Here is a 13,675-nt window from a genome sequence, read left to right as displayed (position 1 = left end):
AGGGGTCACAGAAGAGTCAGACATGACTTAGCAAATAAATACCAACAGGGCCTGGGACATGATAGGATATCCAAAAAGAAACAATAAATGAATTAATTCATCTAGTCAAGAAATATCACTTGAGCTCTTACTATGAAGCAGGCATTGGACTAGATACTGGGAAGACAAGGACAAAGAAATGAACAGTGTCCCAGCTCCTAGTGAATGGTTGTCTGATTCAGTGACTGAAACCAGACAACCTCTGAGGACCCAGACCTTCATGGGGCTGGAAGTGGTCCCATCAGCCTGGTACCATATGGACTTTCCAGCATCTCTGCTTCTTTCCTGTTGAGCCCTCAGTGGGCAATGGCAGCCGGCTGTGGCTTACCTTACATCCTGAATGCTGGTGGCCAAAGGCTATATTTAAGTAGAAAACATTTGCATTTTTAATGTTGACTGGAATTGGAAAGGCTGTGATAACCTTTCCAAATTGATATTGGTTTTTACATGATTGAAATAGGCCTCAGGCATTTCTTAAATGGAAAATTTAAGGTATTTCCAATATCAGTGAAAGGGCAAAATCTTCTCAGAACATTGCCCTGTTTCTATCCTCAGAAAACATCACTTCTGTCCCCTGAGCACACTCAGCACATTTGCCTTGTCAGCATTTCAGGATCCTCTTAACCTTCACTTGGTCCCCTTCACCTTTTTGGAGGGTGGACAGGGTGAGAATCACTAGACCTATGTCCTTAGGGAGGAAATGGATTCTCAGACATGCAAATGGCTTACCTCTCTAATCTTACCCTCTAAAGATGAAGAGGACCAAGTGAAGGTTAAGAGGATCCCTTTCCTCATCTGCAACATAAGAATAAAAATGTTGCTTCACAGGTTTGCAAATGTGGTCATCTGTAAAGAAGCTTACCATCCCATGCCTGATTCTTGACTAATGCTCACTGGACATTAGTTCTTTTTTTTTATTGGTGTATAATTGCTTTACAATGTTGCATTAGTTTCTGTTGTACAACAATGTGAATCAGCTATATGAATACATATATCTCCTTCCTCTTGAGTCTCCCTGATACCCTTCCGCCATCCCACCCTTGTAGGTCATCACAGAGCACTGAGCTGAGCTCCTTTTATTATACAGCAGCTTCCCACGAACCGTATATTTTACACATAATAGTGTATATTGGACATTAGTTCTTATCCATCCCCTAGCAGTTATTTGTCTAAGGTAACCCATCAAAATAAGGTGAGAACCCTAAGCTCCTGGCTCCCACGTCTCTTCCCAAGAGACACATTTGACACAAAATAGGTTAAAGCACACATTTTTGGCTTAAAAACAGAAGGACTCATTTCCATCTTCACTCTATTCTGACTACTCTCCTTAACAATATATGCCATAACAGCCTGTCTGAAAACTTCTTGGCATCCATATTTCCCTTCTCTGTTTTCATTGTAGTGAAAGTTGCTGCATATATAGTCCAATACGGTAGCCTAAATCCACTTGTGGCTATTTAAATTTAAATTATTTAAATAAAATTTAACATTCAATTCCTCAGCCATAGTAGCCATATTTCAAGGGCTCAATGACGCCATGTGGCTAGTGGGTACAAGCACAGAGACAGGTCATTTCCATGGTCACGCAAAGCACAATTGGAAAGTTCTAAATGAGAGAGCGAGAGGAAAGAGAGAAAAGAGAGGGAAAAGAAGGAGAAGAAGTGAGGAGAGAAGAGGCAAATTGGTTTTCCAGAGCATTCCTCATTAGTGCACATCCCTGCACGTGTTCATCCAGGCATGGAAATCAATGTCTGTATGTTTGCACATTTTAATAGAAGAGTGAAATTTTCTTCCTGAGACAGTCAGTGCCTGAGAACCTTTTTGTTTGTAATATTAGTTTGGCTCATTAATGTTATCATTTAAAACTCGGATGCGATCCTTTCATTCCCTGCTCTGAATAAGTCTGTGGCCCTTCAGGGCCTGCCAAGAAAGCCCCATATCTGCAGCATGTCTCCAAGGTCATCATGATTTACTCTCACTGCATCCTGTACCCACTCACTGTAGACACACACAGGCGTTTGCCCTGTCTTGCCTGACAACCACCTTCTCTGATGCACCTTACACTCTATACTCCTTGCCTCAGCTCTTACTGAGCCCACTGCCTGCAACACCCCAAAAAGCGTCATCTCCACCTATAGACACTGGTCAAAGCACAGTTCAAATGCTCCCTCCTCCTTATGCTCTCCCTACTTCTGCTGGTCTGATGTGCTTCTATGTCCAGCATTTTATTCATGCTCTTCAGCGCATTTGCCCATGCCCTTGGAACCATGTCTCTTCACCATATCACCCCACAAAGTTTGATTCTCAAGCTTTGTATGGAGGAAAAACCGATATTTCTTTGTTTAGTTTTTGTAAATATCCAATCTATTGCAGATGGATATTTTTGTAAAGTAAAATGAAATTTTAAAAAGAGACATATAAAATATGAATCTTAATTACTGTATTGTTAGGTTCAAATTGCTATGCAAATGTTTCTAAACTCTTACTCATTTCTGTATTTCTCTCATCTTTGACCAGTAACAGTTTTCAGGCCACACTTGGAACTGCAGTGCCCTCCAGCCCCAGCTTGAAGTCTCTGCATGTGGTCTTCTCTTGATATACTTTATGGAATTCATTGGAAACTTTCTGTCAGTGTTCCTCCAGTTGTCTAGGGATGCACAGAGGAGCATTTCTGTGAAGATGACGCTAGAATGAAGAGGCCCCTCTGTGTGATGATGCTTGCAGGCTGATTTGGGTGAGGACACCAGTTCTATTGTCTAAGTAGCTTCATGATCCTGACCTTCTTACCTGAATGTGGCCTTGACCTGAAGCTAGAGCAAGGTTCTTTATTGTGATGTGGCCCACGCCAATAGTTCGGGGAAGCCTATGGATCTCTTCTCAGAATGTTTTAATGTTTGATGTTTTAAGTGCAGAAAATAAAACCTCACAGAATTTCAAAGGAAATCAATTGTTCTCAAATATAATTGTTAAAATGTATGCTGTACAGTGTTTCTTTGTTAACACATTAAAATAATATCTGTTTGTATTTGGTTGTTTAGTAACATGGAGCCTCCACATGCAGGCTCAATCCTAAACAATCAATGGATCACTGAAGAAATTGAAGAAGAAATCAGAAAATACCCAGATACAAATAAAAATAAAAACACAGCAACCCAAAATCTATGGGAGGCAGCAAAGTTGTTCTAAGAAGGAAGTGTATAGTAATACAAGCCTTTCTCTGGAATCCAAAAAAATCTCAAACAACCTAATCTTATACCTAAAGGAGGTAAAAGAAGAACAAGCAAAACCCAAAGTTAGTAGAAGGAAAGAAATCATAAAGGTCAGAGCAGAAATAAATGAAATAGAGACTTAAAAAGCAATAGAGGGCTTCCCTGGTGGCTTGACTCATTAGAAAAGACCCTGATGCTGGGAAAGATTGAAGGCAGGAGAAGGGGATGACAGAGGACAAGATGCTTGGATGGCATCACTGACTCAATGAACATGAATTTCAGCAAGCTCTGGGAGATGGTGAAGGACAGGGAAGCCTGGCACGCTGCAGTCCATGAGGTTGCAACAAGTCGGACATGACTGAGCGACTGAACGACAACTGGTGTCTCAGTGGTAAAGAATCTGCCTGCCAATACAGGAGACACGGGTTCAGTCCCTGGTCCAGAAAGATACACATGCTGTGGGGCAGTTAAGCCAGTGCCCCACAACCATTGAGACTGTGCTCCAGAGCCCAGAAGCCACAACAACAGCCTATGTACCACAGCTACTAAGCCTGCATGCCCTAGAGCCCATGCTCTGCAACAAAAGAAGCCACTGTAATGAGAAGCACTCACAGGGCAGCTAGAGGGTAGCCCCCACTCTCCACAACTAGAGAAAGCCTACATGTAGCAATGAAGATTCAGCACAGCCAAAAGATAAATAAATAACATTATTTTTTAAAAAAACAATAGAAAAGATCAATGAAACTAATGGTCGGTTCTTTGACAAGATAAACAAAATTGATAAACCTTTAACCAGACTCACCAAAAAAAAAGAAAGACTAAATCAACTAAATTTATGATTTATAAAATCATAAATGAAAAAGAAGTTACAACCAGCACTAAAGAAATACTGATACAACCTAGGAAAAATGGACACACTTATCAGAATGACTATGTCAAATATATCACAAGGAATGAATGTGAGTAAGGATGTGGAGAATAAAGAACACTTATACACTGTTGGTGGAATTATAAATTGGTACAGCCGCTAAGGAAAACAATATAGAGGTTTCTCAAAAAACTAAAAATAGAACTACCATATGATCCAACAGTGTCACTGCTGGGTATTTATCAGCAACAATAGAAGCATTAATTCAAAAGATACATGCACCCCAATGTTTCTAACATCACTATTTATACTTTCCAAGAGCACCGAAGAATTGATGCTTTTGAACTGTGGTGTTGGAGAAGACTCTTGAGAGTCCCTTGGACTTCAAGGAGATCCAACCAGTCCATTCTGAAGGAGATCAGTCTTGGGTGTTCTTTGGAAGGAATGATGCTGAAGCTGAAACTCCAGTACTTTGGCCACCTCATGTGAAGAGTTGACTCATTGGAAAAGACTCTGATGCTGGGAGGGATTGGGGGCAGAAGGAGAAGGGGACGACAGAGGATGAGATGGCTGGATGGCATCACTGACTCGATGGACGTGAGTCTGAGTGAACTCCGGGAGTTTGTGATGGACAGGGAGGCCTGGGGTGCTGCAATTCATGGGGTCCCAAAGAGTCGGACACAACTGAGCGACTGAACTGAACTGAACTGAACTGAAGATATGAAATCAACATAAGTGTTCATCAACAGATGAGTGAATAAAGGTGTCACACACACACGCACATACACACAATGAAATACTATTTATCCATAAAAAATAATGAAAATTTGCCCTTTGCAATAATGTAGATGGACTCCGAGGGTATTATGCTGAGTGAAATAAGTTAGACAGAGAAAGACAGATACTGTACAATATCACTTATATGTGGAATTTAAACAATAAACTTTTGTGAATATAACAAAAAAGAAACAGACTTACAGATATAGAGAACAAACTAGTAGATATCAGAGAGGAGAGGGGAGGGGCAAGATAGAAGTAGGGGATTAAGAGGTACAAACTACTGTGTATAAAATAAATGTGCTACAAGGATATATAGTACAACATGAATATTTTATGGTAATATAAGTGGAATATAGCCTTTAAAAGTTATAAATTACTACATAGTGAACCTGAAATTTATATAATATTATATACCAACTATATCTCAATTAAAAGAAATAATAATAATGATGTCTACTGATGGGCAAAACACCTACTCTAATTTGATGTATCAATGAGTGTAAAACTACATTTCAGGTTATCTACAACAGCTGTACTGTGATTTGAAAATACCCATGATTTCTATTGTGACCATCACAGATATTGCTATTTCTACTGTGATTTGTTCCTATATTCATGATTGAAGGAACTGGTCAGTTTCATTTTGAGAGTAATGAAAATAAAGATGGTATCATCTAAGATCCAGACAAAATGTTTCCTAATTCATTCATTCAATAAATATTTATTGAGAAATTACTCTGTGCTATGCATTATTCTAATTATAGACAAAGTTTCTGCCCTCATTGAGTTTTCATTGTTGCCTTGAGTCAGGTAACAAGCACATAATAGAGTTGATTCTCATTATTTTTAATAGTTATGTTGTAGAAAGTCACCATGAACACTGAATTAGTGAATATGAAATCGTTGCTCCTAGCATTAATAAAAATACAGGTTGGGTTCCTATGAGCCTCTGGTAACAAAATTTTCATCAGTAGATCAATGATCAACCTTGTTTTATGTGTGTTTCTGTTTTAAGACAACTTGCATGCCTGCTCAGTCATGTCTGACTCTTTGTGACTCCATGAACCATCGCCAGCAGGCTCCTCTATCCATGGAATTCTCCAGGCAAGACTACTGGAGTGGGTTGCCATTCCCTTCTCCAAGGTAACTCTCTGACCCAGGGATTGAACCCAGGTCTCCTGCATTGTACTCAGATTCTTTACAGTCTGAGCTGCCAGGGAACCCCTTAAAGACAGCTTATGTCCAATATATTGTTGATTCATTAACATTACTCTCATAGCCAACAATACTATAACCTTTAACTGTAACTATCAGTGTGAACTGTGACTTCCTTGGTGGCTCAGATGGTAAAGTGTCTGCCTACAATGCAGGAGACCCAGGTTCGATCCCTGGGTCAGGAAGATCCCCCGGAGAAGGAAATGGCACCCCACTCCAGTACTCTTGCCTGGAAAATCCAGTGGACGGAGGAGCCTGGTAGGCTACAAGTCCATGGGGTTGCAAAGAGTCCAACACGACTTCACTTTCACTTTTTATCAGTGTGAATAGATCTTATCTAACATAGGTATTTTCTCTGTAAGGCATGTAACAGCCTTCTTTACTTAGGACACTAGATAGCACTTTGTTTGTGGGCCATTTTAAACAGTAGAATCACCAACAAAAAGCATAAAAATACAGAAAAAGTGACACTAAATATATTGTGAATCAAGACACCTGTTTATAGTCTGAGATGAAACGAGAAGGCAGAGACAGACGGAGTGAGGAAAGGGGATTGATTTGACAGCCATTTTTGATATGCAATTGACAAGACTTGGCATAAGTTTTCTCTCACCTTCCCATTCAGATTATTCTCTTGGAGGGTTGGAGGGGGGCTATAGGGTGCAGAGCTTAGGAGACTGAAGTTTCAAGTTTGGATGACTAAATAGGTGCTGATGCCATTCATTGAGAGAGGTGATACGAAAAGTAGAATAAGTTAAAGGCAAAAAGGATGCTTTGGAGGTTCCCAAGGGACAACTAGGAAGATGCCCAGTTTCAACTGCAATTATGTCTGAGGCTCAGGAAAGTGGGTTTGATTAGGGTGTAGGTGGTAGAGGAAGCCATGTGAACGGAAATCAACCAGCAGGCTGGTTGAGAAAGTGAGGGTGGCCCACACCAAGCAATTGGAAACTAGCAACTGATAAACTGGATGTGAAAAAATGTCCATATAAGTGACAGAAATAGTAATGTCAGGAAGAAGAGATGAGTAACAGCTGGATTGCTAAAAAAAAAAAAAAAATTCTTCCTGGAGAAGGTGACTTGAACAGACAGCAGGATGTGCAGGATTAGGGGACCAGAAGGAGGGCGTTGCTGGTGGGAGACAACAGTGGGTAGGTACAGCTACAGGGCAGGAAGGATGCTAGTCTCAGAAGTACATTCCATGCAGTGGTGCAGCCAGAGAAAGAAACAAAAAATCACTGTAAAACCACTTTGAGGAAGCTGGTCACCATGTTTGCCCCCAGGGAGGGGAACTGGAAGTCTAGAAAGAAGGGTGCAAGAGATATTTCTTTATACACATTTGCATCTTTGGGATATTTTTATCTTGTACACAAATTTTTATTTTAGTTAATTATGTTAGTGGTCTAAATAAACCATCTGGGGAACTTCCCTAGGGGTCCAGTAGTTTAGAATCTGCCTCCAATGCAAGGAACTCAGATTTGACCCCTGATTGGCTTCCCTGATAGCTCAGTTGGTAAAGAATCTGCCTGTAATGCAGGAGACCTCAGTTCGATTCCTGGGTTGGGAAGATCCCCTGGAGAAGGGAAAGGCTGCCCACTCCAGTATTCTGGCCTGGAGAATTCCATGGACTAGTCCATGGGGTTGCAAACAGTCGGACATGACTGAGCAACCTTCACTTTCACTTTTGGGGAACTATTGAAGGCAGGAGGAGAAGGGGACAACAGAGGATGAGATGGTTGGATGGCATCATCAACTGGATGGACATGAGTTTGAGCAAGTTTCAGGAGCTGATGGATAGAGAAGCCTGGTGTGCTGCAGTCCACTGGCATCACAAAGAGCTGGACGCAACTGAGCAACTAAACTGAACTAAACAGGGGAATTAAGACCCCACACATCGTGGGGCAACTAAGCCCACTCACCACAATTCCACAATGAAGAGCCTTCATGCTGCAACAAAGACCCAGGGCAGCCAAAAATAGTAGCAAAATCAGTCAGTCATTCGGCTTTGGCAGAGTAAGAGATGAATCTGGTGCAGAAGGGAAGCTGCTGTATAACATAGGGAGCCCAGCCTGGCGTTTTGTGACAACTTGGAGAGGTGACATGGGAGGGGGGAGGGAGGCTCAAGAGGGAGGAGATATATATATATAATTATGGCAGATTCACGTTGTATGGCAGAAACCCATACAATAATATTGTAAAGCAATTATCCTCCAGTTAAAAAAAAAAAAAGAAGGGACTCTAACAGATCGTATATCCAAGGGTTTGATTCCCAGCTTGCCTTATAGGCAGGAGAGCAGGACAGTCTAAGAAAATAGGACTGGCCGTATCTCTGAGCCTCTGTCCTGGGGCAGGGGTGCCAGGGGGCATCCTTTACATGTATTTGGTCACTGGGGAAGTTGAGTAAGTGAACATGTCCTCTAGAAAACAAATGAGGACAGAATGAAAAGTAGTTGCACAGCAGATCTGGACGGCTTCCAGAGACATAGAAGTGTGCCCCCAAAGGTGGGTTGGTGGATCAATGCTCCATTCTAATCTCAAAACTTTCTTTCTTTTTTGTGTCCAGGGCCAGGTTATGCTGCAGTAGCAGTGCCAGCACCTCAATGGCTTGGCACAGCAGCAAATCTTATATAGAGTTGTTATGAGAACTAAGTGAGATGATCAGCAGCAGCAGCAGCATTCAGCACTTTTCAGGACTTTTTTGGGCTATATTGCTCATATAATACAGTCATCATAAAAACTGTATATAATGTGGTTTCCATTACTATCCATGTTTTCTATATGTGGGAAAATAGGCACAGAGGAGTTGGTTGATTTCTTCAAGATCACACAGCAAGAAAGTAGCCAGCTTAGAGAAACTGGCTAGTTTTAGAGTTTAATCTCTGTGTTAAAATCTTCATTTAGTCCAGGGAGAGACACATAGCATCAGTCAGGTTAGGCTAGGAGATGCTTCAGTAACAAACAGTGCCAAATCTCAGTGGCAAAGCACAGAAAAGTATATTTCTCCCTCATGCTGTATGTCTAGTGCAGAGTGGCCAGTGTGGCTTATTGTAGTCATAGACACAGGTGATGGAGGTTTCATCTTCTAGGTGCTTCTGCAATCACTGAGCCTGGAAAAGGGAAGGGGAATCTTTTCATCCAATGTGACACACATCATTTTGTTCATCTTTCATTTGCCAAAGCAAAGGCAGTGGGGGACTGAAATCTGACCTCGTGTTCTGAAGCAAGAACCATATTTATCAATAGCCATAATGATTGCACATAGGTGCTCCTTTCGTGTTGATTGAATTGAGGTTAAATGACCAGTTCTGACCACACTGAGTGAATTCTGTCTCACTCAGCTCAATTTATAAAGTTTTTGAGAGTTTGCAAACATAAGCACTATTAATTCTGCACAGAAGTCTACTGGAGAACCACTGCATCACTAATTCTGCATGCCATGCATTTCTCTGTGCAGTCTACATGATGCCAGGAGACCACAGAGGGTTCTGGTTACAAGAATCAAATATTCCTGGAAAATGTAATTACTGTCTTCCAACCACTGTCATTCAACCCCTTACTCCATCCCATACCACCCTTTTGCAACTGCTTTTTACTTTTGCTTTCTAAATGTTTCTCTTGTCTAATTCCTCTGTGAACTCACATGAGGCACACACAGAAGTATGGCAAGCTTGCAAGGTAAGCTTTAAAGTGAACCGTTTTAACGTGTGCATTTCAGGGGCAGTAATTCCATTCACAATGTTGTGCAATCATCATCACTATCTATTTCCAAAACTTTACATTACCCCCAAATAAAAACCCTGTACCTATTAAAAATCACTTCCCATTAAGGTAGAAATTTTTATTTTCACTTTAAAGACAAGGATACTTAAAATTAGACCCTATGTCCGAGGTCATCCAGAAAACAAGTAACAGAGACAGGATTCCTGACTTTAAGGTTCCTGATTTTCTTGCTATATTCTGAAGCCTCTCTATTATCTAATCACTCATAGTAGGATGATGCTAACCATCTCCTGAAGGTGAGGTGCAATTCCTAAACTTGTGAGTTCCCTCAGTGGTCTGGAGAATAAACCACCCTTAATTCCCTCAGCAACATTCTACAGATGTTACTGAAGCCCTGTTAGATGCTGGAAATTCCAAGATGAGTGCTACACTAGTTTGCAACACAGTGAAGTTAGACAGAAGCTGTTCATTTTCCCCACAATTTTGTTTCTTTTCTTCTCCAGTTCAAAAAAAATCAGATTTTTAGCTGAGCTAATGGCTCCCAGAAATAAGACTACACTTCCGAGATCTCTAGCATCTGGCTGCAGCCATGTGACTAAGTCAATGAGATGCAAGCATAAATGCTATGTGAAGCTTCTGGGGAGTGTTTGCAGAAAGAAGGGGCATGTTTTTTGTCCATCACACCCGCTTCACTGCTTCCTGCTGGCTAGAGGTCACGCTGCACCGGCTGGAGCTTGGGCAGCCATCTTGGATCACAATGTGCAAGTTATCGACTGAAGATGGAAGAAGCTTTAGTCCTTGACACAGAGGAGTGCTGTATCACCCCTCGACTTCATATCTCTCCTTTGTAAGAGAAAGAAAGCAAGTTCCTGTATTAAATATATCTGTATCTCTTGCTGCATAACAAACTACTTCAAACTTAGTGCCTTAAGACAACAATTACCAAATGTAGCTCCTGGTTCTATGGGTCAGCTGGGAAGCTGGAATGTTGGCTGGAGCTGGGTAGTCTAGGCTGGCTTTACTTGTCTGCTGGGCCTCGGGGACCTCAGCTGGGATGGCTCACATTTGCTCCTTTTGTTTATCCTACAGTAGGTCAGCCTAAGGAGTCTTCACATGGCAGTCTCAGGGTTCCAAAAAAGGGAAAAGCAAGTCCCAATATGCACGTTCTTTTCAAATCTCTGCTTGTGTCACGTATACTATTTTCTGACTGGATTACTCAAGTCACTCAAAGACACAGAGCAGAGAGTGATTCGTTGGAGGCCATTACTACAACTGTCTCCATTGTCTAAGACACTGGTATCTGGGGACTTTTTGTCACATGCATCTGAATCTAGTCCTACCTTGTATAGGTGGTGGGTGACAGACTTCGAAGACTGCTATATTCACATTCACCAGTACATGAGTATAAAAAGCATTCATCGTATTTTTCAATGTAGGAAACACAATGATTTGAATGATTTGCTCTTATCAAAATCATTTTAGTGCTAGTGAGACTTAACCACTGGATGGAAAATAACAGAATTATAATTTTATTTTAAACTAATGTTACAAAAACATGAAAAAGTTACTGACTGGTTTTGGTTGTAGCTTTTGTTTTAATGATGATCAAAAACAAGAACTTTTAAAATTTTTTAATTTTTATTCTTTTCTTTTTAATTTTTTTTATTGAAGGATAATTGCTTTACAGAATTTTGTTGTTTTCTGTCAAACCTCAACATGAATCAACCGTAAGTATACATATATCTCCTTCTCTCTCTCCATGTCTATAGGTCTATTCTCTCTGTCTGTTTCTCTATTGTGTGCTGGGCTATGCTTAGTAGCTCAGTCATGTCTGACTCTTTGTGACCCCATGGACTATAGCCCACCAGGCTCCTCTGTCCATGGGATTCTCCAGGCATGAATCCTAGAGTGCGTTGCCATTCCCTTCTCCAGAGGATCTTCCTGACCCAGGAATCAAACCCACGTCTTCCACATTGCAGGCAGATTTTTTACCCTCTGAGCCACCATGGAAGCCACCATTTCTCTATTGCTGCCCTGTAAATAAGTTCTTCGGTACCATTCTTCTAGATTCCATATATATGTGTTAGAATATGATATTTATCTTTCTCTTTTTGACCCACTTCACTCTGTGTAATAGGTTCCAGGTTCATCCACCTCATCAGAACTGACTCAAATATTCCATTGTGTATATATACCACAACTTCTTTATCCATTCATCTGTCAGTGGACATCCACGTTGCTTCCGTGTTCTCACTATTATAAATAGTTCTGCAATGAACTGTGGGATACATTTCCCTTTTTCAATTTTGATTTCCTCAGGGTATATGTGTAGGAGTGGGATTGCTGGGTCATATGGTGGTTTTATTCCTACTTTTCTAAGGAATCTCCATTCTGTCTTCCATAGTGTCTGTGTCAATTTACATTCCCACCAACAGTGCGAGAGTGTTCCCTTTTCTCCACACCCTCTCCAGAATTTATTGTTTGTAGAATTTTTGATGATGGCCATTCTGACCAGTGTGAGGTGATATCTCATTATAGTTTTGCTTTGCATTTCTCTAATAATGAATTATGTTGAGCATCTTTTCATGTTTCTGTTAGCCATCTGTATGTCTTCTTTGGAGAAATGTATGTTTAGGTCTTTTTCCCACCTAATTATTGGGTTGTTTGTTTTTCTGTCATTGAGTTGTATGAGTTGCTTGTATATTTTGGAAATTAATTTTTTGTCAGTTGTTTCATTTGCTATTATTTTCTCCCATTCTGAGGGCTGTCTTTTCATCTTGCTTATAGTTTCCTTTGCTGTGCAAAAGATTTTAAGTTTAATCAGGTCCCATTTGTTGACCTTTGTTTTTATTTCTGTTACTCTAGGAGATGGATCATAGAGGATCTTGCTTTGATTTAGGTCATCAAGTGTTCTGCCTATGTTTTCCTCTAAGAATTTTATAATTTCTCATCTTGCATGTAGGTCTTTAATCCATGTTGAGTTTATCTTTGTGTATGGTGTTAGGAAGTGTTCTAATTTCATTCTTTTACATGTAGGTGTCCAGTTTTCCCAGCACCATTTATTGAAGATGCTGTGTTTGCTCCATTGTATATTCTTGTCTCCTTTGTCAAAAATAAGGTACCCATAAATGCATGGGTTTATTTCTGGGCTTTCTATCTTGTTCCATTGGTCTATACTTCTGTTTTGTGCCAGTACCATACTGTCTTGATGACTGTAGCTTCATAATACAATCTGAAGTCAGGAAGCTTGATTCCTCCAGCTCCATTCTTCTTTCTCAAGACTGCTTTGTCTATTCAGGGTCTTTTGTGTTTCCATATTAATTGTGAAATTTTTTGTTCTGATTCTATGAAAAATGCCATTGGTAATTTAAATAGGGATTGCATTGAATCTGTAGATTGTATTTGGTCATATAGTCATTTTCACAATATTGATTCTTCCTACCCAGGAACATGTAATATCTCTGCATCTGTTTGTGTCATCTTTGATTTCTTTCATCAGTGTCTTATAATTTTCTGTGTACAGTTCTTTTGTCTCCTTCAGCAAGTTCAGTTCAGTCACTCAGTCATGTCCAACTCTTTGTGATCCCATGAACTGTGCAGCACGCCAGGCCTCTCTGTTCATCACCAACTCCCTGGGTTCACCCAAACTCATGTCCATTGAGTTGGTGATGCCATCCAACCATCTCATCCTCTGTTGTCCCTTTCTCCTCCTGCCCTCAATCTTTCCCAGTATCAGAGTCTTTTCAAATGAGTCAGCTCTTCCCATCAGGTGGCCAAAGTATTGGAGTTTCAGCTTCAACATCAGTCCTTCCACTGAATATTCAGGACTGATTTCCTTTAAGATGGA

At 40.6% G+C, this 13,675-nt stretch overlaps 1 non-coding gene across 1 annotated transcript; it reads left to right on the top strand.

The window, feature by feature from the left end:
• Positions 1–6,224: 6,224 nt before the first annotated feature.
• Positions 6,225–6,297, top strand: TRNAC-ACA (transfer RNA cysteine (anticodon ACA)). Its single transcript has one exon. It is a non-coding gene; the product is annotated as a tRNA-Cys (tRNA).
• The last annotated feature ends 7,378 nt before the right edge of the window (positions 6,298–13,675 follow it).

Source organism: Bos mutus, chromosome 3 (genome assembly GCF_027580195.1).
Source record: "Bos mutus isolate GX-2022 chromosome 3, NWIPB_WYAK_1.1, whole genome shotgun sequence".
NCBI lineage: Eukaryota > Metazoa > Chordata > Mammalia > Artiodactyla > Bovidae > Bos > Bos mutus.
The sequence above is the reverse complement of the archived record's forward strand: the minus strand, read 5'-3'. Positions and strand labels throughout refer to the sequence as shown.